Source organism: Poecilia reticulata, linkage group LG22 (genome assembly GCF_000633615.1).
Source record: "Poecilia reticulata strain Guanapo linkage group LG22, Guppy_female_1.0+MT, whole genome shotgun sequence".
Classification (NCBI taxonomy): Eukaryota; Metazoa; Chordata; class Actinopteri; order Cyprinodontiformes; family Poeciliidae; genus Poecilia; species Poecilia reticulata.
This window is the reverse complement of record NC_024352.1, coordinates 23,802,246-23,808,736: the sequence shown is the minus strand read 5'-3', so window position 1 is coordinate 23,808,736 and position 6,491 is coordinate 23,802,246. Positions and strand designations below refer to the sequence as shown.

General features: G+C 39.2%; 1 protein-coding gene across 1 annotated transcript in view; it reads right to left on the bottom strand.

Moving 5' to 3' along the window:
* Nucleotides 1-6,491, bottom strand: part of wdr25 (WD repeat domain 25) — a 118,884-nt gene that overhangs the window by 3,972 nt on the left and 108,421 nt on the right. Inside the window, exons 7-8 of the transcript XR_532628.2 lie at nucleotides 2,592-2,731; nucleotides 543-679 (exon numbers count right to left, since the gene is read on the bottom strand). The gene's annotated coding sequence lies outside the window, so the exon portion shown is untranslated. The remainder of the gene's footprint in view (nucleotides 1-542; nucleotides 680-2,591; nucleotides 2,732-6,491) is intronic.

Genomic DNA, 6,491 nt, shown 5'->3' with positions numbered 1-6,491 from the left:
ATGTCCAGCCAGAGCTTGAATAAAGCCTTTTGTATTATATGCCTTGGTCTGGACTTCTTTATGTTGTGACCCACAGGCGGGCCGTAACATATTGGGCCCGCCTGTGGGCCCAAAATGTTGGGCCCACAGGCCCAACATATTGGGCCTGTGGAATTCATATTCCCTGGAATATGAATTCCAGGGAATTCATATCATGCTCATAATATGAATTCCCTGGAGACTTTTTTGCACATTTTTGTTTTTCCATTTGGGTTTTTACTGCTTTTAAAAACAGCCTGAGTACTTAAAAAACCCACAAAGACGTTTTTGTTGTCAATACATTGATGTTTTTTAGGGTCAGTATGTAATGTAGCAAATCAGCAGGTACCGACTGTTACCTAGCAACCCCAGCGGAACGCCGCCTGTTACCTAGCAACCCCAGCGGAACACCGCCTGTTACCCAAAAACCTCAGAACCCCAGCACGTTTGGTCAGCTGGTTTTTACCGCTGTGTGCACTGTACAATGGCTACTGGAAAAGACGAGTGTTCTGTTTTTAACTTACCATCCAGATACGACTTTCTTGTTGTTGTGCAGGAGGCTCCACTTCTGCTTTTCAAACATGTACGGTTGTGTAATTGCACATCTGACTGCCGTCGTTTTCACATGCGTTGAGTTGGGGGGGGGCGTGGCCAGCAGCAGCTTAATTGGATTTAAAGTGAAAAGACACCCTAAAACAGCTCCTTCTGAAAGGAGCTCAAGATTAAAACTTTATTATCAAAGAACGATTTTGAAAAATGTAATGAACATGTTCGTCATCTTAATGCAACTGCAATAAGACAAAACTAACATGCAACTTTTCAGCAGAATATGGGATCTTGTTCCTATTAATAATTTCTCCATCGGCAGAATATTTCACTTATAACGAGACATTTTTTCCATGTTATAAATTAAATAATCTGCCAATGGAACCAGAACTTTTTCACAAATAGTAAGGAATTATTGCCTTAAAACAAGCTCATATTTCTTGCTGAAAAGTTTCTGTAAGTTAGTTTTGTCTAAGATATTTACGGTAGGAACTAGACCAAAAATAATTGGTAAGATTTTGTGTTTTTGCAGTGTAACCTGTTCAAGGAAGCGTAATAAGTCACGTTTAAACTGAAATGTGTTTCTGATCGCTGTATTAGCAGCTTCAGGTAAACGACGTACCTTTTTATGACAGTCTGAATGAAGGTAAGATGCATCGTTTGTTTTAGTTACTTTGTAAAAAGTTGGCATCCTTGATTGTAAAACATCACTAATGAGCATCAGACGGTGAGGAGATCTGTGTGAGATATATCTACTTCTGTTTCTGTAATGAGGAGCAGAAGAGAAACCTTTGTTTCCCTTTGGGGGTGAGAAGCTTCTTTATCTTTAGGAGAAAGGTGAAAAGAGACACAATTAGTGATCCAACCCTCCATTTTCTGCGCTCAGTTCTCCCCGTAGGAAGAACTCCAGTTGCTTATCTCCAGCTGTCACTGGGTGAGTGACGGGAAACCCTCTGGACAGGTCAGCCGTCCCTCTTCGGCCAACTCACAGACTCACAGGACCAGCAGCCATGCATGCAAACACTCTAATGGGTATTTACGTTTCCAGCAGGCAAATCAAACCCACTATATCCAGCTATTTCACTGTATCAGGGCTTTTGTTGATAGAAAAAGATGAGTACATTTCTACATTTTTAGATTAATCTCAAATTTTGTAGAGAAAACTTGGTAATTACTGAAACGTTTTCTTAAATTTAACATTTTTGTCCATAAAATGTCTGAAATTTGGAGTATTAGAGGATGTTGTTGTGTTGACTTCACACAGGATTTCCTGTTTTCACTCCCCTGCAGACGCCCGTCGTCTCCGAGCCCAATCAACAGAATATGACTCTCCCATGTGACGCTGTCTGAAATCTTCTGAGACAAACGTTTGTCATTTGTCAATAGATTATAAATTAATTCCCCCTCTGGGAGAAAGGAAGGGACTTTCTGTCACTACATGTATCCCGTAATTCCTGTAAACAAATGAGAAATCTTGCATCTTGCAGATGTGTTGTCTGGTTTCTCCCTCTGCAGAGGTATTTTAAACAGTCAAGGACTTTAGGCAGCTAATTTGGGATTAGCACAGATCCAGAGGAGGCACTCGGCTTGGGGCTGAAGCAATCTGGTTGAGGACCAGCTTCTTTACTATGTTTAATGTTACAAAATTAATCCCAAAACTTCAGAGATCTTTGACTTTTCAACTCTGATATTTTCACGTTTTTTTCCAGAAAATTTCTGAGACGTGTTTCGGCACAATGTGGATTCCCTACACAGCTTGTTAAACATCAAAGCCCTGCAGGGTTTTCTGATGTCTTGAGAATAATATCCACAAACCTAATTTAGTTTTTCTCATCAATTAAATATATTTTGAGAAAATAAAGCTAAACTCCATCAGAACTGTGAGTTTCTCAGCAGCTGCTATAGTTTCAGATAAAATGAGGATGGAGGAGAAAATAATTATCATAAATAAAGCTACAAACGCATCACCTGATGCAGCAAAAAGAAACTAAAGAAAATTTAAGAGGTTTTAGTAAAAATCTACAAACCCTTCTGGCTGCAAACCAACACTGGCCTGCAGTGCAGACGCTCCTCTGCGATGTGGATCCATATTTCTTTTACAGTTTTTCCTGTAGCTGAAGCCACCTTTAGCCGTTAGCCTTTAGCCTTTAGCATCACAACAGTGCGACTTTGGGGCAGATCAATAAAAGCAATAAGGGTTAGAAGAACAAATCCTAATAAACTGGAGCATGTTTCCAGTGTGGAGACATGAAAAAGCACAAAATGTGAAATATTTTTACCTTTGAGGTTGATTCTCTAAAATATGGAGCAACATTAGAGCCGAACTCAGAAAAGAATAAAATAAAATGACTAGAACGAAGTTCTTTGAGAATGATATCGAAATAATTTGAGCGTAAATGATATTATGTGAATAAAGTTGCAGTGGTATGAAAATAAAGTCGGAATAATAAAAGAATAAAGTCGTATGAGAAAAATGTCTTGATATGAGAATAAAGTTTTAGTATTACAAGAAAAACATTTTTAAAAAATACTGTGACCCTATTCTGATAATAATTTCACTTTATTTTTGTAATATTATGACTTTATTTTTGTATTTTTTAAATTTTATTCTTGTAATATTTTTTCCTATTTTCTTTGCATCAGTGTTAAACTCCGTCGTTGATGTAAACATTAACAGAAATGTTAAAAATTAAAAAAAACATGTCACATCCATCAGGTTAAGTGATTTTAAACAAGTTTAAAAACATAAAATAATGGTCGCTCCCCCTTCCATGGATCAGTCAAACAATGAAAGTGGAAACAGCCTCACCACCTTAACTTGGATTCAGCAGCAGTTTGGGCTCAGCTCTGTTCCTCTCCAGTGGCAGAGGAAGATACTTTCTGTTTCTAGCTGCAGGGCTTCTGCCAAAATCTGAGCTAGCTTAGAGAAGTGAAGAGCCCACGTCTCTCTTTCAAATACGCCAATTATAAAAAAGGAGGAGCGCGCGCTGCCCGTCTCCAGCTGACTGACGGCACACCGTGTGTTTGTCTGGTGCGGCGCCGGAGGCTGGCTGCTGCGCTCTCCCCTCCGCGGGGGGTAGGAGGCTATCAGAATCTCAAACTGCATCCACTGGGGCTTCAACGCCGGCACACACACCGACTCTGGAATATTCTCAGCTGAGGAAAAGGACGGACGGCATCAGGAAGTCTGCAAGTGTGGGAGGAGATGGCGATAAAACATGAAGACTCACCAAAACGTTTGGTGGAAAAGGGAAAAGAAGTTCGACTTTAACCAATTAGCTTCTTCTTACATCATTTGTCAGTGAGTTTCTGCAACACTTTTCATTGAGTGGTGAACTTTACTTCCTCAGCTAAACACACTGCAGCATGTTGACGACTAAATGTGGGCAAACCTGAGATGTTACATCTTTTTAATTTAAAAACACTGCAAACAAAATGGCTTTTATTAAAGTTTCTGCACTGTCCGGTTTAAACGAGGAACTTTGTTGTTCCTGTCGCGATGATGACGTTTTCTGGATGATAAACTGTCCCAGACGTTATTGCAGTTTTCCAGGAGTAAAATAGTATATTAAAGCAAGAACACGTTCTCAAAGGTCGATAAAATATAAAATATAATAAAAATTTAACACTGGAACTGGAAGATATTTAAAATATTCAAAACAAATAAACAAAACAACTTTTTGTCTTATTTTAAGTGTATTAAGATATTTAAACTTGAAATAAGATTTTCTGTTATGCTAATTTGTTGTTTCTTTGACTGGCCCTCGACAGAAGACGCATTTTACACAGAAAACTCAATAATTTTGACGTGGATCCACTTTCTGAGTGGAAACACGTCACCAGAACCAAACCGAGTTGGTCGAAGAACCGCTACTGGACACACCATCTCTTATATTTTCTACCTATAAATAAAAATATATTCCTGTTTTTATCATTCATCAGTGTTCTCAATTGAAAATCTTTATTTTTTTTATTTATTTAAAGCCTCCAGATTAAAGCAGATGTTGTTTTTCCATGTGAGGCGAGGATTTCACAGATCAGTGAAAGAAATCAAGACTGCCGGCACTAATTAGCTGATCGTGACTAGATATAATTAATTCAAACAAGGGTAGATTTATATTTATGTGAAACACTGCTTCAGTGTTAACAATGCAACCCCTAAATTATGTTCTGCTTTGGTTCTCGAGCAGCATCAGTTTAAGAAATGTCGGTTTCTCTACCAATAATGACGCAGCGCATTAAAAAAGCATAAACACTCACTGCGATCTGCGGGGTTGGGGGCGGAAAGTGAGGGATGATATTTGCGGATTTTGCCATCTGCTCCGGAGGGAAGCGAGCATGTGGAGATGTTAACTAAATTTCAGTGGAGACGATAGCGTGGCCCCGTCTCCATGGCAACAGCAGCCTCTCATTATCCGCACCGAGGTCGTGGGAAGAGGCTGATGGGCAGAGCTGATAGACTGAGAGAGAGGAAGAAACACAGAGGAACACTGCGGAGGAAAAATCTCAATCTGGAGAAAACGAAGTGGTTCGCATGTCCTCCCCTCCTGAAGTTATTCCTGTCTCGTTTCCTTGGGAACGGGAGCAAAACGCTCAAGACTCTGTCGCGCCTTGCGATGACATTGCATCACTGGACTACAGCGGATAACCTTTTTACTCTGACAGAAACAACGCGTGCTTTCCAAAAGTTGTCCAAACACAGAAGGTTATCAGAAAGCTGGATCTAAACTGAGCCGAAACAGAAAAACCAACGGGTGTCTGATTAGCGCTGATTCAGCGCTTTAATAAACGGAAACGCCTGAGCGCAGCGTCAGGTGTCAACACTCATCTCTGCTGCTAATTGGTCCATCTGTTTAAAACTCTCACCTCCTGCAGAGACCGTGATACTTTCAAGAAAAGCAAATGAAGGGACTTATTTTTATAAACAGTGATCTGGCATTCTGTGATGTTAACATAAGGTTTTATAAGTTTATGTTCACACTACAGCCGGAAGTGACTCAAATCTGACCTTTTGCCTTGATGCGACCTCTAGCTGATCTTTTCATGACAGCCTGAACAACTCAGATCGGATTTTTGGATTGGATATGTGGTTCTAAATCAGACTTATCTGATCAGGTCGCGTCCATCCGACCAGAACGTCATTGATACGCGACAAACGTCACTATCTGCTTCCTGATATTCGCAAATGGAAAGAAAAACAACCATGGTGAACTCAACTGCTTAAACTTAACTTATCTTAACTTAATTAAGTTGTTAATGTGCTGCTCCGGTCGGAAAACAACTTAAGCTAAGCTCCACCGTCAGGATTCATGTTTACTTCCGCAAACTTCTTCTTTGTTATGGCGGTTGAGGAAACATTGAGCGCCATTGCGCCCTCTACTGCGCATGCGGGGTACTTTCAGGTCGTTTCCAGTTCACACTGGAGATCACTTACTACTATTTGGACATGTGAACGACCACACAGAACCGAAACCAGATTTCACAAAAAACGGACTTGGGTCAGTTCAGGCTGCAGTGTGAACATGTGTGCAGGTGAATTCTGACTTTAATCTCAAAATTCTGAAAAAAAGTTAGAATTCTGAGATTAAAGTCAGAATTCTGCAATTACAGTGGAAAAATTCTGAGAAAAGTCAGAATTATGAAAAATCTAATAATTCTGAAATTATTTTCAGAATTATTATTAATAATAATTATCACATAATTATTATTATGTGATTAAAGTCAGAATTTTGAAATTACAGTTAAAAAAATCTGAGAAAGTTGGAGCTCTGAGGAAAAAGTCAGAATTGACTTAAAGTCAGAATTACAATCTTAAAATCACAATTCTGAAATTACAGCGAAAATGTTGAAAAAAGTCAGAATTCTGAAATTAAATTTAAAATTCTCAAAATACAGCGAAAATGTTGAAAAAAGTCAGAATTCTGAAA